The 26,085-nt window shown below is 40.0% G+C and overlaps 1 protein-coding gene and 1 pseudogene across 2 annotated transcripts in view; one reads left to right on the forward strand and one right to left on the reverse strand.

Moving 5' to 3' along the window:
* ZFAND3 (zinc finger AN1-type containing 3) overlaps positions 1–26,085 on the forward strand; it is a 391,008-nt gene that overhangs the window by 56,847 nt on the left and 308,076 nt on the right. The gene's annotated exons all lie outside the window — the stretch shown is intronic.
* LOC131280367 (chromatin target of PRMT1 protein pseudogene) lies at positions 23,947–24,680 on the reverse strand (annotated as a pseudogene).

A 26,085-nucleotide genomic window follows, 5' to 3' on the forward strand; every position in this document is an offset into this window, starting at 1 on the left:
AGCCAGCTCCACACGGGTCAAGGAGGCCCGGGGTTTGAACCGCGGACCTCCCATGTGGTAGACGAACGCCATAACCACTAGGCCAAGTCCGTTTCCCAGGTCTGTACTTCTTTGGTTAAATTAATTCCTAGGTATTTGAATCTTTGTTGCTATTGAAAATGGAATTTTCCCCGATTTTGTCCTTAGATCGTTCAGTGTTAGTGTACAGAAACATTACTGATTTTTGCATGTTGATCTTGTATCCTGCCACTTTGCTGAACTCATTTATTAGCTCAAATAGCTTTGTCATGGATACATCAGGATTTTCTAAGTATAGGATCATGTCACCCGCAAACAGTTTTACTTACTCTTTTCCTATTTGGATGCCTTTAATTTTTTTTTTTCTAGTCTAATTGCCCTAGCTAGAACATCTAGTACAATATTGAATAACAGTGGTGACAGTGGACATCCTTGTCTTGTTCCTGATCTTAGAGGGAAAGTTTTCCACCTTTCCCCACTGAGAAAGATGTTGGCTCTGGGTTTTTCATATATGCCTTTTATCATATTGAGGAATTTTCCTTCTATTCCTATCTTTTGAAGTGCTTTTATCAAAAAAGGATGATGGATTTTGTCAAATGCCTTTTCTGCATCGATTGAGACAATCATGTGTTTTTTCCCCTTCAGTTTGTTAATGTGGCATATTATGTTGATGATTTTATGTTGAACCAGCCTTGTATACTAGGAATAAATCCCACTTGATCGTGATGTGTATAAGTCTTTTGATATGATGTTGGATTCAATTTTCAAATATTTTGTTGAGAATTTTTGCATCTATATTTATTAGAGAGATTGGTCTGTAATTTTATTTTCTTGTGTCTTTCTCTGGCTTTGGTATTTTGATGATGTTGGCTTCATAAAATGTGTTGGGTAATTTTCCCTCCTCTTTAATTTTTTGCAAGCGTTTGAACAGAATTGATGTTCTTTTTGAAATGCTTGTTAGAATTCACCTGTAAAGCCATCTGATCCTAGACATTTTTTTTGCTGGGGGATTTTTGATGATGGATTCAGTCTCTTTAAATGTGATCAGTTTGTTCTTGTATTTCTTGTAGCATCAATGTAAGTTGGTTATACATTTCTGGAATTTTTCCATTTCATCTAGGTTGTGTAGTTTGTTGGCATACAGTTTCTCATAATATTCTCTTATGATTCTTTTTATTTTTGTGGGGTTAGTTGTAACTTCCCCCTTTTCATTTCTGTTTGTATTTATTTGCATCTTCTCTATTTTTTTCTTTGTTATTCTAGCTTGGATTTCGTCAATTTTATTGATCTTCTCAAAGAACCAGCTTTTGGTTTTGTTGATTTTCTCTTTTTTTTTTTTTTCTCAGTTTCATTTATTTCTGCTCTAATCTTTATTATTTCTTTCTCCTTGCTTTGGGATTGGTTTGTTGTTTTTTTGTCTTTTTGTTCATTTAAATCTTTGAGTTTAATTTTTTTAAAAATATAGGCATTTATTAGGGCTATAAATTTCAATTTCAAGACTACTTTTGCTGTATCCTATAAGTTTTTTTTTTCCTGCTTGCGTTGTCTTTTTTTTTTTTGGTACATCACTCTGTGGTGCAGGGGCTGAGCCTCACTGTAAAGGTCTGGGATGCCTTTTCTTTTTCTATTGGGAGGTCCCAGGACCTGAGTCCTCCATGTGGTAAACAGGAACTCAATTGCTTGAGCCACAGCCACTTTCTTCCTGTAATTTTTTTTTTTTTTAATAATATGGTGATATAGAAGCTTTTTTTTTTATTACTTTGTGTTTATCTGAGATCAGATCCGTGAATGTAATAGTATTTTCCCAGCTAAGATAACATTACAAATTTTGAATATCAAATATATGGTATTTTTCTTCATTTTTCATTATTCCACAGTTTAGTCCTTTTTTTTTTTTTTTAAGATTTTTAATTTCTTTCTCTCCATTCCCCCCACCCCAGTTGTCTGCTCTCTGTGTCCATTCATTGTGTGTTCTTCTGTGTCCATTCATATTCTTGTCAGCGGCACCAGTAATCTGTGTCTCCTTTTTTTTGTTGCGTCATCTTGCTGCGTCAGCTCTCCCTGTGTGCCCCGCCACTCCTGGGCAGGCTGTGTTTTTTTTCATGTGGGGTGCACTCGTTGCGCATGGGGCTCCCCTATGCAGATGACTTCCCTGCTTGGCACAGCACTCCTTACACACATCAGCACTACATGGGCCAGCTCACCACACAGGTCAGGAGGCCCTGGGTTTGAACCCTGCTCCATCAATTGAGCCACATCCTCTTCCCCTCCCATAAGTTTTGATAAGTTTTGTTCTAGTTTTAATTTGTCCCAGAATATTTACTGATTTCACTTGCAATTTCGACTTTGACCCACTGATTGTTATTATTTTTAAAGATTTATTTATTTATTTCTCTCCCCTCCACCACCACCCCAGTTGTCTTTTCTCTGTGTCTATTTGCTGCGTCTTCTTAGTCCGCTTCTGTTGTTGTCGGCAGCATGGGAATCTGTGTTTCTTTTTGTTGCGTCATCTTGTTGTGTCAGCTGTCTGTGTGTGCGGCACCATTCCTGGGCAGGCTGCACTTCCGTGCTGGGCAGTGCTCTCCTTACGGGGCGCACTCCTTATGCATGGGGCTCCCCTAGGCGGGGGACACCCCTGCGTGGCACGGCACTCCTTGCGCACATCAGCACTGCGCATGGGTCAGCTTTACACGTGACCCACTGATTATTTAGGAGTGTGTTGTTCAGCCTCCACACATTTACACATTTTCTTTTTTCCTGTCTGTTATTGATTTCCAGTTTCATTCCTTTATGATCTGAGAAGGGGCTGTGTATAATTTTAATCTTCTTATATTTATTGAGAGCTGCATTGTGCCCTAACATGGTCTATCCTGGCGAAAGATTGATGGGCACTTGAGAAGAGTGTATAACCTGCTGAATTTGAATGCAGCATTCTGTATATGTCTGTTAGGTCTAACTCATTTATCATGTTGTTCAAGTTTTCTGTTTCTTTGTTGGTCTTCTGTCTAGTTCTATCTAATGATGTGAGTGGGGCGTTGAAGTTACCAATGATTGTTATAGAGAGGTCTATTTCTCCCTTCAATTTTCCCAGAGTTTGTCTCTCATATTTTGGGGCACCTGGTTAGGTGCATAGACATTTATGACTGTTAATATCTTCCTGGTGGATTGTCCCTTTTATTAATATAAAATGGCCTTCTGTATCTCATAACTTCTTTGCCTTTAAAGTCTGTTTTCTGATACTGGTATAGCTACCCCTGCTTTTTTCTGGTTATTATTTACGTGGAGTATCTTTTTCCAACCTTTCACTTTCAGCCGTTTTGTATCCCTGGGTCTAGGGTGAGTTTCTTAGAAGCAGCATATGGATGGCTCCTGTTTTTTTATCCATTCTATCAGCCTGTATCTTTTGGTTGGGGAGTTCAATCCATTCTCATTCAGTTATATTACTGTAAATGCACTATTTTCCTTCCACCATTTTATTCTCTGCTTTTCATAGGTCATATCTTATTTTTGTTTGTGTTTTTACTCTTTTGGTTAGCCTTTATGCTATTCTTGTCTTCTATACTCTCCTCCTTGCCTCTCTCTCTCCAGTCTTTTTCTTTCAGGTTCTAAGGTTTCCTTTAATGTTCCTTGCAATGGTGGATTCTTTTTTGCAAACTCTCTTAGTTTCTGTTTGTGAATATTTTATACTCACCTTCATATTTGAAGGATAGTTTTGTTGGATAAAGAATTCTTAGCTGGCAGTTTTTCTCTTTCAGTGTCCTAATTGTATCATACCACTGTCTTCTTGTCTCCATGGCTTCTGAAGAAAAATCTGTGCTAAGTCTCACTGGATGTCTCTTGTATGTGATGGTTTGCTTTTCCCTTGCTGCTCTGAGAATTTTCTCTTTATCTTTGACATTTGACATTTTGAGTAGTATGTGTCTTGGAGTAGGTCATTTTGGATTTATTCTGATTGGGGTACAGTGTGCTTCTTGGGCATGTAAGTTCATTTCTTTCATGAGAGTTGGGAAATTTTCAGCTTTTATTTCCTCAAATACTCTTTCTGCCCCTTTTCCCTTCTCTTCTTCTTCTGGAACTCCCATGATATGTATGTTGTTGCATTTTGTGTTGTCATTAAACTCTGAGCCCCTGCTCAATTTTTTCCACATTCTTTTCTTTCTCTGTTCTTTTCTCTCTTCAATTTCAGCTGTTCTGTCTTCAAGTATTAATTATTCTTCTGTTATTTTGAGTCTCCTCTTTTTTGCCTCTAATGTGTTTTTGATCTCACCTGTTGTGTCTTTCATTCCCATGAGTTCTGTTACTTTTCTGTTCAGGATTTCAAATTCTTCTTTGTGCTTGCTCAGTGTCTTCTTGATGTTATTTATGTCTTTAATCATATTGAATTTCAACTCATTAATTTGATTTTGGAAAATTTGTGCACTTCTCGCTGATTAGTTCTCTCACATTCTGCATCTCTTCTGGGGCTTTGATATATTCCTTTTCTTGGGCCATGTCTTCTGTTTTCTTAGTATGGCTTGTAGTTTTTTGCTGATGTCTAGGCGTCTGATTAGGATGTAGTTTTACTCTCTTTTGTAGGAATTTAGTGGCAGGAGGCTATGTGTTAGCACTTCTTTTTGATTCTTGGATTGATCTGGATTGACAGGATTGTGTCTGCTGGTTGCTCAGTACTGGGCACTGGACTCAGTAGTTGTAGAATGCTTCCTAGGGCCTTGGGAGGGAGGCTATAGAGGTGAGGAAAAGCCTCTCCTACTTGTTTTTTTTAAAAAGATTTATTTGTTTCTCTCCCCTCCCCCCACCCTGTTGTCTGCTCTCTTGTGTCCATTTGCTGTGTGTTCTTCTGTGTCCACTTGCATTCTTGGCGCCACTGGGAATCTGTGTCTCTTTTTTGTTGCGTCATCTTGCTGCGTCAGCTCTCCATGTATGCGGTGCCACTACTGGGCGGGCTGTGCTTTTCTTGCACGGGAAGGCTCTCCTTGTGGGGCGCACTCCTTGTGCTTCGGGCTCCCCTACACGGGAAACACTCCTGTGTGGCATGGTACTCCTTGTGCGCGACAGCACTGTATTTGGGCCAGCTCACCACATACAAATCCTAGATTTGAACCCTGGACCTCCTATGTGGTAGGCGGATACTCTATCAGTTGAGCCGCATCTGCTTCCCTCTCCTACTTGTCATTTTCTTGCCATGCACTTCCTTGGTCTGCCAGCAGATGGTGCTCTTTTTGGCAGCTCTCAGTTCATTGCCTGGTGGGAGTGTATTTATTGCAGTACAAACCCCATCAATGTGATAGAGCTTTATGTCTGGAGGCTCGGAGCCTTGTAATTCAAATTTTGTCTGAGACAGCTCTCCAACCTTCTGTGGCAGCCCCCTCCCTTTTCCCTGATTTGGAAATATTTCCGCTCCCCTCTGAATCCTCAACAATAGTTCTGGTTAGTAGAGAAAGAGATTGGAAAGGTCATCTATATTTAAGCCCTTGCTGGCTCCCAAGACAAACAATGGTTCGACCCCATCTGGCCTGGAGGGGCTCCTGGGACAGCAGATCAAATTTGTGAGTTAAAAGTTGAGTCATCCTTAGGCTGTGTCCCTCTGTCTCAGCTTTCCTCAGGTTGTAGGTTCCTGGAGGCCTCTTTTTCTGTCGTGGCAGGCCCAGAGGCCTGAGAATTCTGAAGTGTCTTGAGGGTGGAGGTGGGTGCTGCGCACCAGCTGCTGGTTTCAGTTCACAGTTCTGTGGTCGGGATTTCCCTCCTTTGTCCCTCTCTCCTCTGGGTGGTGTCCAGCCTTTGCCTGTTGTCCTAAAACCCTAGAAGATCTTTTTCTAGGTTGTTTTAGCCTGTCCTCTAGTTATTTTTCTGGAGGAGAAGAGAGTTCTGTGTCTTCCTAGTTTGCCATCTTCCCGCAAGTCCTGTAATTTTATTAATGTATTTAAGATAGAAGAATTTTTCCGTGACATGTATGAGATTGGAATTAAGGGATTTGACATAAGAGGCTTGTTCCTTCCCCCGCCCCCTCAATTTTTCATTTCTGCTTTATTCTTTTGGTTTTTTGGAGTAAATATCTGCTGTCAGCATTTAGAATATCAACAAAGGAGAGGGAAGACGATAGAATTCTCTAAGATACAGCTCTCAGAATTTAGTCTGGCTGCTTTTATTTCTGATAACTGTACATGTTTTGTATTCTACAGCAAAATAGAAAAGCATACCTTACTTTTATGGTGTGATGGAGTCTTAAGGTATAACTTACATACAAATCCAATAAATGAATAGATACATAGACCGTCCTCACTCCTAACTGAGGCAGAGGTTGAAGTCTGTTTATTAACTTTGTTCATTCTTAAAAAAGTTTGGTAATTTTCTGCCTTGGCCTCAGACCCTGACACAAGGTCAAATCTCTGATCCTTATAGCTACTATTTCTTGATCCTGTTGTTAAATTCCCAATTTTGCTCCTTGAGGGTATATGAGGGTATCTCTGCATAACTTTTCCTTAAAGATACAACTTCTCTAATAAAAAAACAAACAAAAACAAAAAGAAATTACCTGACTTTTTTTTGCACAAAGTGTTTCTTTGCTGTCTCTTTTCAAAACAGTGTTCTAGCTCTCAATCAGGGCAGTGCCTCCTTCCCGAAAGACTCTATGGACAAGCCACAAATGACTGGCCATCTTATGCATACATAGTTTGCCTAATTAAGACTGCTTTGTTAACAGAAACAAATCGATCAAAAAAACTAGCTTATTAAGGGGGGAATTTATTTTAAGGCTATCCATTCACTCAAGTATTGAACAGATAATTAACATTTATAAAGTAGTCTTTCTCCCCTCTATTCTGCTCATTTGTGATTTTTGGAAAACAGATCTTATTATGTCCTTTACCCACCAAAAGAGTATATGAGCTCCTATTCTTTATAATGTAGTTCAGACTTCTTAGTTTGACTTCATACCCTGTATAGCCTAATTTCCCACCTTTTTCCACATATATTCTCTGAGAGCTATACAGAATAATTATGTTTCCTACTTGTAATATTCTCTCAAGATCCCAGTGTGAGTGATCTCAGAATAGCACAATTATGAGTGGATTTCATAATAGTGACTCTTTTTTTTTTTTTAAAGATTTATTTATTTATTTAACTCCCCCCCCCTCCCCCGGTTGTCTGTTCTCTGTGTCTATTTGCTGCGTCTTGTTTCTTTGTCCGCTTCTGTTGTCGTCAGCGGCACGGGAAGTGTGGGTGGCGCCATTCCTGGTCAGGCTGCACTTTTTTAGCGCTGGGCGGCTCTCCTTCCGGGCACACTGCTTGCATGTGGGGCTCCCCTACGCGGGGGACACCCCTACGTGGCAGGGCACTCCGTGCGCGCATAGCACTGCGCATGGGCCAGCTCCACACGGGTCAAGGAGGCCTGGGGTTTGAACCGCGGACCTCCCATGTGGTAGACGGACACCCTAACCACTGGGCCAAGTCCGTTTCCCAGTAGTGACTCTTTAGTAGAGTTTAAATTATCTTTGATATTCTCTGCTCAAGAGGGCAAGACAGTATATACAAATAAGATTTCTGTTCAAGAGAGTTAACATTTAAAAAACAAATACTTTTGGTACTTAAAGGGACATATTTTCAGCTATTAGGAAAAATTGTCTCAGAACACTCAGGCATTCAGAGATTTGACCAGCTAATGATGTTAGTAGTATAAGTTGTTCATTGTCTGCTTAAGTTCCTTCAGTGGCATAATTTTTTATCTGTTCAAATCTAAACTGTACCTGTTGCTTGAAGACTTTTTTCCTGCCTAGCTTCATATACCATGATCAAAGCCATACTTTTCCCTCCTTTTATCCCAGTATGGTTTCTTTATCACCTCATGTACATATCTTGCTCTTTCTAGACTCCATGCCATGCCTTATTTCCTTTCTTCTTGGAATACCTTTCTGCCTCCTCCTCATTATATTAAAATATTAAAAGATATTTATATTGTCTTTTAAGACATACTTTTTTTGTGTTTCCTTAGCCTTTTTTTTTCAGGAGGTACCAGGGATTGAATCCAGGACCTCATACATGGGAATCAGGCGCTCAACCACTGAGCTACACCCACTCATCTCCTTTAGTTTTTAGTGTTTAGACTAAATGATTGTAGTTCGTTTCAGATATTCATATGTATGTTTTTAAACTTTAAAGTTTCTCAAAAAAAAAACCCAACAAAACCCAGAATATAAAAGACAAATGAAATACAAAAAACAAAACAAAACAAAAACCCCCACACACACGCAAAAGAAAAAAATAAAAGTTTCTTAGTAGATGGACACTCTCTGCTGCCAAGATTTCCTTCATTATGGATGTTTTTGTGGGAATGTTTGCTACTTTTCAAAATTCTGTGGGCTTAGAAAAGTAAGACAAAATTTGTGAAAGCTGATTCTGAGATTGGTGGCCTTCTAAGGTCATTAATGTCTGTTTTGATGTGTCCTGAATAGTTCACTTTATTTTGTATGCTTGGAAATGTTTAAATTTAGAATTAAAGATGTTCGTGTGAGTTGGTTCACGTTTCTGACTTTGATGATTAATATCTAAATGGGAAACATTACCCTTTTTGGTAGAACAGGGTAGAAGAAAAGGACTGAGTAAGATTGAGTCCTGGAAGATCAGACTTGAATGGGGTGTTGTAATGGAGTGGGCATAAGGGACAACTTGAGAGCCCAGGGGCATAAACTAGAGGGCAGTCTAGAGATAACAAGACAAACTGCCTATTTAAAAATTATGCCAAGGGCCATTCCAGACACTTGAAAAAGAAGCTGGACTCATTCAACTTCTATTTCTTGTTCCTGGGTGACATGACCTTGGGTTTCAGAACCTGGGCCAACAACCTTCCTACAAGAATTCAGTAATATTATGATAAATACTCTTTCTGGACTAACTAGAGAACTTTAATTGTATTTACAGCGTTGCTTTTAAGAGAAAATGAGCTTTGAGTTCCACACAGTTGAATTTCAAATAGATTTATACTTCAAAAGGTAATTATTGGTGTATTAGTCAGCCAGAGGAGTGCTGATATAAAATACCAGAAATTGGTTGGTTTTTATAAAGAGTATTTATTTGGGGTAGGAGCTTACATATACCAGGCCATAAAGCATAAGTTACTTCCCTCACCAAAGTCTATTTCCACATGTTGGAGCAGGATGGTTGCTGACGTCTGTGAGGGTTCAGGCTTCCTGGGTTCCTCTGGGCTCAGCTCCTCTGTTTCCTCCACAAGGTCAGCTGTAGACTATGAGGCTTTCTAGACTTTTCTGTCTCTACAAGGTCAGCTATAGACTATCAGGTGAATGGCTCTGTCTCTTTCCCCGGGGCTCAAGCTTAAGACTTCAGCATCAAACTCCAACATCAAAACTCCAACATTAGAAAATCCCCAACTCTGTTCTTTGCCATTCCTTTTATCTGTGAGTCCCTGCCCACCAAGGGGTGGGGACTTGATGCCCTAATCATAACTCAGTCATGCTCAGGTACAGATCAGATTACAAACATAATCCATTGTCTATTTTTGGAATTCATAACCATATCAAACTGCTACAGTTGATATATAAAATTTACTTACGTAATGTGGTTTAGTAAATGTGTCTTGTTTGCAAGTCTGTGCTTGTGAGCAATGTAATAGATATAAGAAGTAGGAAGAAAGTACTAAAACCTCTATGAATTGAAACTATTTTATTAGGCACCTGAATAAATAAGATTTATTTATTCAAGCTGATGCAGCAGGCAGGTGCAGTGAGCTTGAGTGGCGAAAAAAACCTATTTTTATAACACCTATTGTATTGTCTGACTACAAAAATAATGCATATTTGGGGAAGAAAACTGAAACATACAAAAATAAGGGTTTGTCCTTTATTTTTAGTGGGATAACCCACTCTTGAGTTCTCCAGGCAGAGATGATAACAGATAAAACATTTTCCTAAATGTACCCTCTTTAGGGAGGCGTGTGTTCAGGTAAAAAGTGCATATTATCGATTTAATTTCAAAATGTAGTGGAGGACATACTAAGACAGTGATTAACAAAACCTCACATTCCTGTACTCCTTAAAGGTTCTTGGGAAGTGGCTGTGGCTCAAGTATTGAGCTCCTGTTTACTATATGAAAGACCTGGATTCGATTCCCTGGCACCTTCTGGTAAAAAAAGAGAAAAAAAGAAAGGCATCCCGGACTTGCGCAGTGAGGCGCAGGCCCCCATGCAGCATGGAGATAGGTGCAGGCCGCTGTGTGGCGAAGTGACACACCAAAAAGACTATGATGCAACCAGAAAGGAAAAAAAAATCATTCTCAAAAGTGGTAATTGGGAAGTGGATGTGGCTCAAGCGATTGAGCTCCCCCCTGCCACGTGGGAGGTCCCGGGTATGGATACAGGTGCCACCTAGGGAAGATGAGCAAGACAGCAAGCTGATGTGATGGGCAGGTGTGGCGAGCTGGCGCAACAAGATGGTGCAACTAGACAGCAGGGAGAAAAACATAATGAGACCCAGCAAAGCGGGGAGTGGAGGTGGCTCAAGCGATTGGGCCATGGGAGGTCCTGGGTTTGCTTCCTGGTGCTTCTTTAAAAAAAAAAAAAAAAAAAAAAAAAAAGACTACACAACAAACATACGCAGCAAATGTAAACAATAAGGTGGTGGAGAGAAATAAATAAATCTTAAAAAAAAAAAAGTGGTAATAGAGGTTCATAGGTTATTTTAATTAATTTTAGCCTAGAGAGGGAAGCGGCTATGGCTCAATCAGTTGGGCTCCCGTCTACCATATGGGAGGCCCTAGGTTTTCGTCCCAGGGCCTCCTTGTGAAGGCAAAGCTGGCCCATGAGGCCGTGGAGAGCTGATGGCCTGTGTACTACAGAGAACCTGGTGCAAGAAGATGACGCAACAAAAGGGAGACAAGCAGATACAGAAAAAACATGCAGTGAATGGACAGAGAAGAAACAGCAAAAGAAAAGGAACAAGCCACAAGGGGGTGAGGGGAATAAATAATAAATCTTAAAAAAAAAAAGTTTAGCCTAGAGAAATGATAATATACATTTACTGGACATGGGTTATATCTCCTGTCATCCTTAACACCTCTGTGAGAGCAGTACTAGTGATGACTGCATTTTATAGATGTGGAAACAGACTCAGATTTAAGTTACTTGCTGGATGGAGATCAGACAGCCAGGATTGTGCCAGGTGTGTTTGTCTCCAGAGTCTCTCTTAAGTACTATACCTTATTAATGAGACTGTACTTGATAAAATGTCAAGAATGGTTTTTTTTTTTTTGTGGGGATTGAGCTAGCTACATTGGAATTGTATCTAGCTGTGTTAGAATTGTATCACTTAATTAGGGTTGTTTCATGCTGATCAGAAGTTTAGAAGTTTGAGGTTCATAGGAGAAAAATAATACTTCTTTGGTGAAGCATTTGGGATCTTGCTGGATTATGATATGGGTACTTATTAATTAACTTTCTGATCTCTGGGTGGCCCCCTCTGATGTCAGTAATCTTGCTTTTTGGAAGATTGTGCTGAGGGAGCATTTTGGATTCTGTGATAGTTGAGGTAGGTGTTCATAATTTAATTCAAGTATTGATTTTTTTGACCTTACTAATTCTCTAAACAAAGGTTTGGACCTCATGAAAGAGGAAAGAATTTGGTTTTGATTTTAGGGTTTTTTCCCCAGCAGACCCACTTACTTGAATAGGTTAAAATTTGGAGAGAGGAAAGGGTTTTTGTGGGTAAGATAAAAAGCAGCACCTTTTTCTTTTCTCTTTTGACTACAATGACAATGTAAAATCTGAGTTGCATTTTACAGTGGGAGAGCATATCTAAAGCTTTATGTACTGTGACAATGCAAAGTTAATCTATTTTGTAATTATTGCTGCCTCATTCTTTGAGGATTAACTAGGAAGGATTTTCTTTCTAGATAGAAACTTTGTAAAATAAAGACATTGTTCATAACTTCGGCATAATACTACATTCCCTTCTTGATCTAGTAGATATAATGTTAGCTTATTTTATCAGTGGACCTGTGTAAATTTAGGAAGAACGTATTCAACTAGAATAAAATTGCATGCTTGTGTTGTACTTAATATTGATAACTGAGAAGTAATAGCTGTTTTTACTTAAATAACTATTAAGCCAGTCCTGAACTCTGACATTGCACACAAGTACTACAGATAATCTTTCATCTTTTCCTCTTTCTTTCAGACCTAGTCCTGCCTTGTGTAAATCTTGGTATTGGTTTTGTTTCTTGTCTGTACTTATTTTCTGGCAGCTCACTTGCATGGCTTCATGTAGAAGCATTCTTCTTGGGTCCATGTTATTCCTTTCTATTTGAGTTTCACATGATACTCCATTTCTATCTATGCCAAACACCTGCCTCTTTGAATATTCAACATCCATAGCCTTTTCTTACTGCTTCAGCTCACACTCAAAATTCTACCTGTTCAATGAAGCAGACACCACCTGCTGACTTCCACCTTTCCTTATCTCCCTGTCCATTTAGTTGGGTACCCTCCACCCCCAAAGGCATACTGTTTGTTCTTATCTCAGTTTGTCTCCCCAGGGGACAATTTGATTATGTCCTCTGATTTTATGCAATATGTTCACTGTAAATTATGCTTTGTAAATTATGAAATATACATCTTTCAATTTGTGTAAAAGACTTTTGTGAATATATATTTAATAATGATAATTTACTGTAATATGTACTGTATCTAAAATGAAATCCATGGTTATAATTATCTTTCCTACATGTTTGTGCAACTGTTCTAGAAAATCCAGATTAATAGAGTAATAAAAATATTCAGGTATTTCACTTTCAGGTGCCCTTAAAAATAATCTGATGGTTTCTTGTTAGTTTAAAGTATAAATTTGAATACCAAGGCAATGTATCACTTAGGATAAATATTATGTCTATCAGTAAACTTGTTCACTTGTTAAAAGTATAAAACACTGTAGGCTTTGTGGGAACAAATGAAAGAATAGACATGATTACAACTTCAGGTTATTTGCCCTGTGGTGGGGAGACATGCTATATACAAGTGAAACTGAAGAACATGGTACGAGAAAAAACCGTAAATAAATATTTCAGTTAAATTATGTGGGGATAAAGGTCTCTGTTTTTAAGGTTAAAAAATTCAGAGCCCCACCAAATTACAAATAATATTTAGCATGAAGCAATTTCTGTGGAACCATAGCTGAATATCAAAAGTTCATATAAATGATTTGTGATAGAACAAACTAAATAAATTGAAGGATCACAGAGCAAAGGAACAATTTAGTGTTGTTTGGATCACTTGTAGACATCTTCTTGGAGGAGATGAATTCTAAAGCAGCTGAGGGGACATGGATTTATTGCAATAAGAGAGAATTTTAGGTACTAGGAAGAGTATAATCTCAACTTTGCTGTCTCAACCTCTGTAGGAGCATAATGGTTTGTATGGAGGCTTGGATGCCAAATGATCAGGTCCAATTGGGTGATGAATGAACATATTGATGTGTCTAGAGCAGTAGGTCTTCTGCATTACCTAGACGTTTTAGAGTTGTGAGAAGAGATCTACCTTTAGAATTAGAGCTCAACTGAGAAGAGTGTGTAGTATTATAAGATTAGTATATTATTAGCCTATTAGCTGAGTACTTGGTGTGGGTCCTAATAATTTCCAAACTAAGGTATAAAGCAGTCCTCACGGAGAGCTTTGAATCAGTGGAATACTGACTAAACTCTAGTGACCTGCCCTCTCTGTGTCCTAGTAATTTATGAGAGTATCTGTTTGGATTGGTTTGTCAATATTCTATGTGCAGTTACACCTGTTGGGTCAAGAATTGACTCTATGCATCCTTTCAGTCCATGGCCAACTTAGGCTGGGGCACCAATCCTTGGTTCAGTATGGAATAACCAGGATAGCAGGGTTGGCTGCTTTGTCACATAGGCAACTTTCTGCAGGAAAAACCTCGTGGGGCGCTTTTCCTGGGAGAGGATGTTGGATTGTAGGTGATTACGGCAGGTATGCAGGCTCTTCAAGACTTCTCACCAGAAGGCCAACATGTATATGGTGGTGGGAAGAGTGTTAGACTTGAGGTGTAGAAAGTTTGAGTAAGATTTAAAAACAAAAAAATACAGAGGGAGGGCGTGATATGGCTTTGAAATCTGTCACACACCATTGATTACTTAGTAATATGTGTCCATTGTGAGGTTTTAGCCTCATCAAAGAGGATGACTTCTTTTTTTTAAAAAAGAATTATTTATTTATTTAATGCCCCCTGCCCCCCCCCCGTTGTCTGTTCTCTGTGTCTATTTACTGTATTTGCTGTGTCTTTTTTCTTTGTCCGCTTCTGTTGTTGTCAGCGGCACGGGAAGTGTGGGCGGCGCCATTCCTGGGCAGGCTGCACTTTCTCTCGCGCTGGGCGGCTCTCCTTATGGGTGCACTCCTTGCGTGTGGGGCTCCCCTACGCGGGGGACACCCCTATGTGGGGGACACCCCTGCGTGGGGCGGCACTCCTTGAGCACATCAGCACTGCGCATGGGACAGCTCCACACGGGTCAAGGAGGCCCAGGGTTTGAACCGCGGTCCTCCCGTGTGGTAGACGGACGCCCTAACCACTAGGCCAAGTCCGTTTCCCGAAGAGGATGATTTCTGACAGTAGAAGTAGAAGGCAGTTTTTTCTTTTAAAATTTTTAATTTGCAAATACATGACAAAAACCTACTTTCCACATGAATGACCATAAAGTCGAGTATTATTTATAAAACACATCCTATTTACATGTATGTATTTGCTGATTTGAACATGAATGGCATGTATTGCTAACTTCTACTGCTGTGTATTTAATATTTACTGAATGTGAGTGAAGCCTATTTTGTTAAACTAGGTAAAGAAAAGGTATAAAAATGTTAAACTGTTGTTTTAGAATAATCCTTTGTGTAGTAGTACTTTGAAGATCAAGGCTTTTATCCTGCTCTACTGCAAAACCATTTGAATTTTCCAGGGGCGCCTCACTGTCCTTTCTTTGGAGTGGAAGAGCTAGAAAAAATAGATATGCTACTAGAGCCAGCATTGGTGATGTCAAATTGACTTATATTCATACGTCTGTTATTATTATTGCTACTATTATTTCCATTCCTTATCTGTGGAAGCAGGTCAGCTACATTTCCAGGAAACAAATGTTCTGGTCCTGGTTTTACAGCATGCTGTTTGTGTAAAGAGCTTTGACTTTGGAGCCAGAAAGCCCAAGTTAACATCTTGGTCCTACCTCTTGCTAGCTTTGTTATCTTGAACAACACAGTTAACCTCTCCACATGTCAGTTCCCTTCCTGTAAAATGGGCATGGTACCTGCTTTACAGAAGGCTTATTTTAAGGATCATAAAAGAACAAAGAAGAATGTTACAAGGTTAACAAAGAAAATTTGGGTGTTCTGTCTATCTCATTAGTTGTATTTTTTTTGGTCTTTTTGTTAAAGACAATCTGGCCCATTTTTGCTTAGAATAAATTTTATCTGAGAATTATGTTTGGCAGTTCATGGAATGTTTATGTTGTGTATGGGGAATAATACTATAAAAACTTATAATTCATAAACACATGGGTTCTAGTGATTTTTTGGGAGATAATATTCAGAAATTACCAACAGTATGAACTTGAACTCTTGCTCCTGGTAGACTCTTCAGAAAGACAATGATTTTGGCAAAAGAATCCTAATTCTGTGCTGAGAATATCTGTCAAATTTTATATTCTCTGTCGAAGTAGCTAATGTTATAGGAAGTGACATTTTGAGTAAGGAATAGATTACATTATGTCTTTCCTTGTTTGTTACTGCTTTTTAGTACATTTTGCCGTGTGTTTAATGCCCACAGGATATTTATTTAGCTGTTTGTTTTTTTTGTCTTTTAAGATGAACTAGATTTTAGTTATAGCATATGCCATAAATGTACTCTCTTACTCTCAAGGGCTTACCTCAGCTACCTTTTCACCAGTCTACCTCCCCTTCCCCTGAACAGAAGAGCTTATAATTTTTGTGCATTTGTTTGGTCATTCATTCACGTGGCATTTATCAACTGAATGATTACTTAGTTTCTGTAAAGCACTGTTAGATATTTAGGTAGATATAGAAGCCATGAAGCCTTGGAGCATCTCCTTAGGTGGGGTCTAACTGTATGAAATGTTAAGTAAAATTAGAGCAGCATATAGTTAAATGGCTATAATGAATATTACAGGCAGTGAACAATTGGGTTTCAAAGATAAGGAAGGTTGTCAAGATAAGGCAGGCATTAAGAATGACTTGAAAATGACCCTGAAGAATGGATTTGTTTTAGATGGACGTAGGGAAGAGGAAACCAAGACAGGCATTTGGGTCAGCACGAACACCATGACAGAAGAGTAGAAATTAGTGTAATTTATTTAGGATACAGTGAAAACACTGTCCCAGAAGTTTTATGTACTTAATGAATTTAATCTTCTGATGTGGGGTGGCTCTCTACATTTCCCAGATGAAGAAAGTAAGACTTCTAGGGTTTAAAAATCTTGTTAGTATTTCCACTGACAAGATTTGAAACTTCTAGGATTTTAACCCTAGTATATCTGGCTGCAGATGAAGCCTGTGCTTCTGACTGAAACTATTAAAAGAATTTCTAGGGACCATGGAACATAACTATTATGATAATGTAACATTCATGCTGCAAAATTTATTCAGAAATACTTCTTAGTAGGTATTAAGGGTGAGTAACTGAAGCTCATCAAATATTTTAATATTTCACTCATTTTAGGGTTTGCTAAAATTTTATTGAATTGTTGGTAGTAGGGATAGAAAGTATGTTGTGTGTTCTGCTGCTCTTCACTCCCCTCCCCACTGGTGAAAATGGGATAATTGATTCATAGCACTCTTGTCTGTTAAGTCTAAATAGGACCTCAGTTCTTCAGTATTGTCCTTATTTTCTAAAAATGCTCTGAAGGATGGAATGCCATAGGAAAATTTCTTGTGTGATTAAAATTTTTTAAGAGTTTTATTTATTATTTTTTAATTGGAGAAGTTTTGGGTTTACAGTCTTTTTTTTTTTTTTAAAGATTTTATTTTTATTTATTTAATTCCCCTCCCCTCCCCCGGTTGTCTGTTTTCTGTGTCTTTTTGCTGCGTCTTGTTTCTTTGTCCGCTTCTGTTGTCGTCAGCGGCACCGGAAGTGTGGGTGGCGCCATTCCTGGGCAGGCTGCACTTTCTCTCGTGCTGGGCAACTCTCCTTTAGAGGTGCACTCCTTGCGCGGGGGGCTCCCCTACGCGGGGAACACCCCTGCGTGGCAGGGCACTCCTTGCGTGCATCAGCGCTGCGCATGGGCCAGCTCCACACGGGTCAAGGAGGCCCGGGGTTTGAACCGCGGACCTCCCATGTGGTAGACGGACACCCTAACCACTGGGCCAAAGTCCGTTTCCCGGGTTTACAGTCTTAGAATCATGCATAAAATATGGGATTCCCATATACCACCCTGTTATCAGCACTTTGCATTGGTGCGGTACATTTGTTACAAATGATAAAAGTGAATTTTTGTAAGTGTGCTATTAACTATAGTCCATGATTTAAATTAGGGTTCACTGTGTTGTGCAGTTCCATGGATTTAAAAAGAATTATTCTACTAACATATATACAACCTAAAATTTCCCCTTTTAACCACATTCAAATAGATACTTCACTGCTGTTAATTACATTCATAGTGTTGTTTCTGTGAACCAGCACCCCCACCTATTACCAAAACTTCTCCATTGTCCCAAGTAGAAATTGCATTTTAAGCCTTAACTCCCTATAGCCACCCGTCCCCATATAACCTATTTTCTAGATTCTGATTCAATAAGTTACTTATTGTAATTGTTTCTTATGAGTGAAATCTTTTTGTGTCTGGCTTATTTCACACAACATAATGTCTTCAAGTTTTATCCATGTTGCCACATGCTATCAGAACTTCATTCCTTTTTATGGCTGACTAATATATTCCGTTGTGTGTATATACCACCTTTTGCTTATCCATTAATTGGCTGATGGACTCTTGGGTTGCCTCCATCTTTTTTTTTTTTTAAGCTAATTTTTTATTGTTTTTTAAAAGACTTATTTGCCACCCACCCACCCCCATTGTTTGTGCTTGCTGTCTGCTCATCGTCTTTTTAGGAAGCACCAGGAACCAGATTGCTTGAGCTACCTACATTCGGGCAGCCAACTACTTGAGCCACATCTGCTCTCTTTGCTTCCATCTTTTGGCAATTGTGAATAATGCCACCATGAATTTTAGTATGCAAATATCTGCTCAAATCCCTGCTTTCGTTTCTTTTGGGTATATACCTAGAAGTGGGATAGCCAGGTCATGGGATAGTTCTATGCTTACCTTTCTAAGGAACCGTCAAACTGTTTTCCATAGTGGCAACTCCATTTTACATTGCTGCTGGAAATGAAGGTGTATTCCTATTTCTCCAAATCCTCTCTAATACTTGTAAGTTTCTGTTTTTTAAATAGTAGCCATTCTAGTGGGTGTGAAATGGTATCTCATTGTGATTTTGACATGCATTTCCCTAATGGCTAATGTTGTAGCATATCTTATCATGTGGTTTTTTTGGTCACTTATATATTGTCTTTGGAGAAATGTCTATTCAAGACTTTTGCCCATTTTTAAATTAGGTTGTTGCTCTTTTTGTAGTTGAGTTGAAGGAGGATTTCTTTATATATTCTGGATATTAAACCCATATTAGATATGTGGTTCCCAACTATTTTCTCCTGTTTTGTAGATGGTTTTTTTACTTTCATGATGAAGTCCTTTGATGCCAAAAGTTTTAAATTTTCATGAGGTCCCATTTATCTATTTTCTGTTGTTGTTGCTTGTGCTTTGGGTGTAAAGTCTAAGAAACCATTGCCTAACATAAGATCCTGAAGATGCTTCTCTACTTTTTCTTCTGGGAGTTTTATAGTTCTGACTTTTTTTTTTAAGATTTAAAATTTTTAAAATTTATTTCTCTCCCCTTCCTCACACCCTCTCCCCCCCCAATTGTCTGCTCTCGGTGTCCATTTGCTGTGTGTTCTTCTGTGTCTGCTTGGATTCTCATTAGTGGCACCTGGAATCTGTGTCCTGTTTTTTGTTGCGTCATCTTGCTGTGTCAGCTCTCCGTGTGTGTGGCGCCATTCCTGGGCAGTCTGCACTTTTTTCGCACTGGGCGGCTCTCCTTACGGGGCACGCTCCTTGCATGTGGGGCTCTCCTACGTGGGGGACACCCCTGCGTGGCATGGTATTCCTTGTGCACGTCAGCACTGCATGTGGGCCAGCTCATCACACAGGTCAGGAGACCCTGGGTTTGAACCTTGGGCCTCCCATGTGGTAGGCGGCACCCTATCTGTTGGGCCAAATCCACTTCCCAGTTCTGGCTCTTATGTTTAGATCTCTGATCCATTTTAAGTTGATTGCTGTATATGATGTGAGGTAAGGGTGTACCTTCATTCTTCTGCAATTGAGGATCCAGTTTCCCTAGCATCATTTGTTGAAGAGAATGTTCTTCCTAGTTGAGTGGTCTTTCGTCCCTTGTCAAAAATCAGTTGGCCATAAATGTGAGGTTGATTTCTTTTGTTTTTTTTTAAGATTTATTTTGTATTTCTCTCCCCTTCTCCCCCCGACCAGTTGTCTGCTCTCTGTCCATTCGCTGTGTGTTCTTCTGTGTCTGCTTGTATGCTTGTCAGCGGCACCCGGAATCTGTGTCTGTTTTGTTGCATCATCTTGATGCATCAGCTCTCCATGTGTGTGTCACCATTCCTGGGCAGGCTGCACTTTTTTTGCCCTGGGCGGCACTCCTTATGGGGCGCACTTCTTGTGCATGGGGCTCTCCTATGCAGGGGTCAGCCCTGCATGGCACGGCACTCCTTACGTGCATCAGCACTGTGCGTGGGCCAGCTCATCACATGGATTAGGAGGCCCAGGGTTTGAGCCTTACACCTCCCATGTGGTAGGCGGACGCCCTATCCATTGGGCCAAGTCTGCTTCCCTACCATTCCATTTTGATTGCTGTGGCTTTTGTATTAAGTTTTAAGATTGGAAAATGTGAGTCCTCCAACTTTGTTCCTCCTTTTTTTTTTTTTAAAGATTTTTGTTTATTTTTAAAAATTTATTTCTCTCCCCTTCCCCCGCCCCTCCACACTCCCTTGTCTGCTCTCTGTGTCCATTCTCTGTGTGTTTTTCTTCTGTGATTGCTTCTATCCTTATCAGCGGCACCGGGAATGTGTTTCTTTTTGTTGTGTCATCTTGTTGTGTCAGCTCTCCATGTGTGCGGCGCCATTCTTGGGCAGGCCTTACTTTCTTTCACACTGGGCGGCTCTCCTTACGGGGTGCACTCCTTGCGCGTGGGACTCCCCTACACGGAGGACACCCCTGCGTGGCACAGCACTCCTTGCGCGCATCAGCACTGTGCATGAGCCAGCTCCACACGGGTCAAGGAGGCCCGGGGATTGAACTGTGGACCTCCCATGTGGTAGGTGGACGCCCCATCCATTGGGCCAAGTCTGCTTCCCTTTTTTTTTTAATTTATTTTTTATTTATTTTTCTCCCCTCCGCCCCCCACATTGTCTGCTCTCTGTGTCCATTTGTTGTGTGTTCTTCTGTGTCTGCTTGCATTCTTGTCAGGCGGCACAGGGAATCTGTATCTCTTTTTGTTGCATTATCTTGCTGTGTCAGCTCTCCATGTGTGCGGCGCCACTCTTGGGCAGGCTGCGCTTATTTCACAGGGGTGGCTCTCCTTATGGGGTGCACTTCTCACAGGGTGCACCCCTGTGTGGCGTGGCACTCCTTGCATGGCAGCACTGCGCATGGGCCAACTTACCATATGGGCCAGGAGGCCCTGGGTTTTGAACCCTGGACCTCCTATATGGCAGGCAGATGATCTATCAGTTGACCCACATTCACTTCCTGTTAATCCTTTTCAAGATCATTTTGGGGCCCCTTATTCTTGTATATAAATTTGATGATTGGCTTTTCCATTTCTGCAAAGAAAGTTATTAGAATTTTGATTGGGAGTGCATTGTCTCTGCAAATCGCTTTGAAGAGAATTGACATCCTAACAGTAATTTAGTCTACTAATCCATGAAATGGAATGTCCTTCCATTTATTTAGGTCTTTGGTTTATTTTTAGCAATGTTCTGTCGTTTTCTGTATATACATCCTTTACATCCTTGATTAGATTTATTCTAGTTATTTGATTCTCTTAGTTGCTATTGTAAATGGAATTTTTTCTTGATTTAGTCTTCTGATTGTTTGTTACTTTGCATGTTGCTCTTATTCCCTGCTACTTTGCTGAATTCATTTATTAGTTGTGAGCTTAGTTGTGGGTTTTTCAGGAATTTCTGTGTATAAGATCATGTCATTTGCAAATAGGGAGAGTTTTACTTTTTCCTTTTCAGTTTTGATGCCTATTTCTTGTTCTTGCCTAATAGCTCTGGCTAGAACTTCCCAGTAAAATGTTGAAAAACAGTCGTAACAATGGACATCCTTTTCTTATTCCTGATTTTAGAGGGAAAGCTTTCAGTCTGTCACCATTAACTATGATGTTAGTTGTGGGTTTTCCATGTGCCTTTTGTCATGTAGAGGAAGTTTCCTTCTGTTCCTATTTTTCTGAGTGTTTTTATGAAGAAGGTGCTAGATTTTGTTAAATGCCTCTTCTTTGTCAATTAAGATGGTCATGTGTTTTTTTCCTGTTGTTCTGTTGATGTGGTGTTTCACATTCATCTTTTTACAGTGAAGCACCCTTGCATACCTGGTATAAATCCCACTTGATTATGGTGTATGATTTTTGTAATGTGCTGTTGGATTCAGTTTGTGTGTATTTTGTTGAGGATTTTTGCATCTATGGTCACAAGAATATTGGTCTGTAGTTTTCTTGCGGTATCTTTATCTGACTTTGGTATGAGGGTGATGTAGCCTTGTAGAATGAATTAGGGAGTGTATCTCTTCTTCAATTTTCTGGAAGAGTTTGCACAGGATAGGTGTTAATTCTTCTTGAAGTGTTTGGCAAAATTCCCCTGTGAAGGCATCTGGTCCTGGGTTTTTCTTTGCTAGTTATTGGCATTTTGAGATCTTCTGTTTCTTTTGAGTTAGGGCATGTAGTTTGTTTGTTTCTAGGAATTTGTTCATTTTTATCTTGGTTATGTAATTTGTAGGCATACAGTTGTTCATAGTATCTTCTATTTCTGTGGGGTAGTTAGTAATGGTCCCCATTTCATTTCTAATTTTAGTCGTTTGTGTCCTTTCTCTTATTTGTCAGTCTAGCTAAAGGTTTGCCAATTGTATTGATCTTTTCAAAGAACCAGTGTAGCAGTTTGATATGGTTATGAATTCCAAAAATAGATATTGGATTATATTAAATCTGGTTTATACCTGGGCATGATTAAGTTATGATTAGGGCTTTGATTGGGCCTTGGCATTAGGGCTTTGAGTCCCCATCTCTTGGTGGGTGGGGACTTACAGATAAAAGGCATGGCAAAAGACAGAGTTAAGGGTTCTTAATGTTGGAGTTTTGATATTGGAGTGTGATGCTGAAGCCTTAAGCTGGAGAAGTAAACTCACAGAGGAAAGTAAGCTCACAGAGGAAAGAGGAAAGAGAAGCTAGCCCCAGGAAGAGAGGAGCTCTGAGCCCAGGAAGAAGCAAGCCTTGGGAAGAGAGGAACCCTGAACCCAGAGAGAAGCAAGACCTTGCTAGGGAGGAACCCTGGCAGACGTCAGCAGCCATCTTTGCTCCAACACGTGAAAACAGACTTTGGGAAGGGAAGTAACTTATGCTTTATGGCCTGGTATCTGTAAGCTCCTACCCCAAATAAATACCCTTTATAAAATCAAACAATTTCTGGTATTTTGCATCAGCACCCCTTTGGCTGACTAATACAACCAACTTTTGGTTTTGTTGATTGGATTTCTCTTTTTTTTTTTTTTGAGAGAACACTTTCTTGTTATAATGAACACTAAAGTCAAGATTCCACTGAGACTGGAACAACTGACAGAATATGTTGAACTTAATTAAACCTTTAAGGAAAATAAGAAGTGAGACAAACAAGGTCTTGTGGGAGAAGATAGGTTTGGGATTAACTTAAGGATAACAGCATTTCAGCATGGATATCTCCTCACCCCTCCCAGCAAAGTTTGCTATCATTCTCCCATCCCTCTCCCTTCTGAAGCATTTGCCAAACCAAACGGCTTCTTCCTCTGTACTGTAGTTGTAAGCCAACCCAATAGTAACCCTTTGGGCATGATACACAGCCAAGAGGAAAGTTTATTAATCTCATTGCAGGATAGAAAGTACACACACCCAACCTAGCATGCTGGTTATCATCTGTATAATGTCAACACATGTAGTAACTTTAACCAGATCAGAGCTGCTACCACCTTCAACCTGTTATGCAACTCTATAACTAAGTCAAATGTTCCCAGTTTGCTATGCTGTATTATCAACATAGCAGAATGCATTTTTGAGTTTCAGGTTTTTTACATACTTCTAAGAGGACATTAAAGATGTAGAACAGAACTATACCTCAGAAACCTAGACATTAGGGAGACACATTAATCTCTCAATTACATTGATTGTAAAGTGTACCCTAAATAGCTCTTTCTGGAGACACAGATGAAGAGAGGAAATGTTAGAATGTCAGAGTATACAAGGGGAGGCAGGTGGGAAGAGGATATCCTAGCTACAAGGCCAACACATCCATATACAAAGAGAAGTCCAGGTGGGAAAAACAATTAAATATAAAAAAACAAGTCAAAGGAAAAAAAGGCTTTATACAACACAATATCAAAAAGTAAAAGGAACACACTAAATGCACAAATTAGTGGCAAGTCAGTCCGTAGCCTGTTGTGACAGGTCCTTCCAGCATGGGTTAAATTTCTTTTTATCTGTTACTCAAGGTTATTTATAGATGTGGTGACTTTAACAAGAATGTATCATGGGAGGGTGGGCAGACTTCAATCATTGGTTTCAGGGTCTGTCTGCACCATGTAAGGATCCAACTCTGCATCCAGGTGTCCTTTCATTTTCGACATGTATGCACCCAACTGGTTGTTTGGCTGCTGCTTCGTCAGTACAGGGTGAGTAAGGGTACCTATCCCTCGGCTATGGCCTCTGCCTCCAAAGCCTCTTTTCCCCAACCTATCAAACCCTGAACTCTCCCTTTGATTTCACTACAACCCATATACCTCCACACCCTAGGCCCCCTTTCCCAGGACCTCTACAACCTCAAATACCACCTCTTCTTAAGCCCATTTGGAGAGCTGTGGCTCATCCACCTCGAAGCAGGTTTTGACCTTGGAGCAACATTGTAAGTAGGGTTCTTGTGGCACATCCCCCACATGATTCTCCTCTGGGCAAGCCTCTCTGGATTAGGCAGGCCTCGTCTGCCAGTTGTTCCCCTTGTCAGGGACCCTCTGTGCTGGCCTAACCATGCCTGGATATTACTCTTACCCAAATGCTGCCTTAACCTCTTCTGCTTAAGTTGTAATGCTGCCTGGACAGAGGGTCTGTTCTGCGTCTGCTGGTCCAATCTTCTGCTTCTGGCACTGGCTAGCTGCCATTGTTGCTGCATCAAAGCCCGAATGTTCAGTGGCATCAGCTGTTTGTTCTTCAGCATATTAGTAAAGTGTTGATTTAGTGACATTTTGGTGGTGCTTTTTAGCACTTTTGGAGCTGATTGTGCAGCCATCTTTCCATTCTAAGAATCAGAAAACAGATGTCAGTACTCCTCCTGGGGCTGCCACCATGGCTGGGCAGGCAGGCTGGAAAGTGGCAGAATCTGAGTTGATGGCAGGGGAGCTTGGGTTAACTTGATGGTTGCTTGGTTAGATACGTAAGTGGTGGATTGCTAGGTTAGGTTATTGTTGGTTAGCTGGTCAGCTGGTCAGTCTGCTCACCCAGCTTGCCTTTTCTTCCCTTTCCTCTGTTCCAACATACCTGCCGCCTACTACCATTCAGCATCTGAACAAAATCTCAAAATCACTTTATTAAAAAAAAAAAATCATAGTTCTCATCTCACTGAGTTTATTTATATATTGCACCCCCTCCCCCTTCCTGGGTGGGTCCCTCGTCTGGCCATTTGGTTCCCTTGTCTGTCTGCTTATCTTCCTCAGGAGGAACTGAAAACTGAACCCAAGACCTGTCATGTGGGAGGTGAGTGCCCATCTGCTCGAGCTACTTCTGCTCGTTGCTCATTGCAGCTTGTCTTTGGGAGGGCCTGGGAACTCAACCTGGGACCTCTCATGTGGGAGGCGGATGCCCAATTGCTTGAGCCACATCTGCTCCCCCACTCTATTGTTTTTATTTTTTTATTTTTATTCTGTTTCATTTATCTTCACTCTGATCTTTTTTTATTTCCTTCCTTCTGCTTACTTTCAATTTAGTTTGCTCTTTTTCTAGTTCTTTAAATTCTGAGGTTTAGATCTCTGATTTGAAGTCTTCTTTTTTAATATAAACATTTAGATCTATAAAATTGCCTCTTAGGATTGTCTTTGTTGTACCTGATAAATTTTGGTATATTGAATTTTTATTGTTATTCTACTCAAGGTATTTCTTTATTTCACTTGCGATTTCCTTGTAATTCCTCTTTAACCTATTGGTATTTAAGAGTATTTTGTTTAATTTGTACATATTTGCGAATTTTCCATTTTCCATTCTATTTTTGATTTCTAGCTTTATTGCATTGTGGTTAGAGGAGATACATTGTATGAGTTCAATAATTTTGAATTTATCGTTTTGTGATCACTCTAACATAGGATCTGTCCTGGAGAGTCATCCATGTATATTTGAGAAGAGTCTGTATTTTCTTGTAGTTCTATATATGTCTATTAGGTCTAGCTGGTTTAGAGTATTGTTCAAGTCTTGTACTTCCTTACTGATCTTTGTCTAGATGTTCTATCAATTTTTAAAAGTGATATATTATAGTCTTCAACTATTAATGTAGGGAAACGGACTTTGGCCCAGTGGTTAGGGCGTCCGCCTACCACATGGGAGGTCCACGGTTCAAACCCTGGGCCTCCTTGACCCGTGTGGAGCTGGCCCATGCGCAGTGCTGATGCGCGCAAGGAGTGCCATGCCACGCAGGGGTATCCCCC

This window comes from Dasypus novemcinctus, chromosome 11, assembly GCF_030445035.2.
Source record: "Dasypus novemcinctus isolate mDasNov1 chromosome 11, mDasNov1.1.hap2, whole genome shotgun sequence".
In the NCBI taxonomy this organism is placed as follows: domain Eukaryota; kingdom Metazoa; phylum Chordata; class Mammalia; order Cingulata; family Dasypodidae; genus Dasypus; species Dasypus novemcinctus.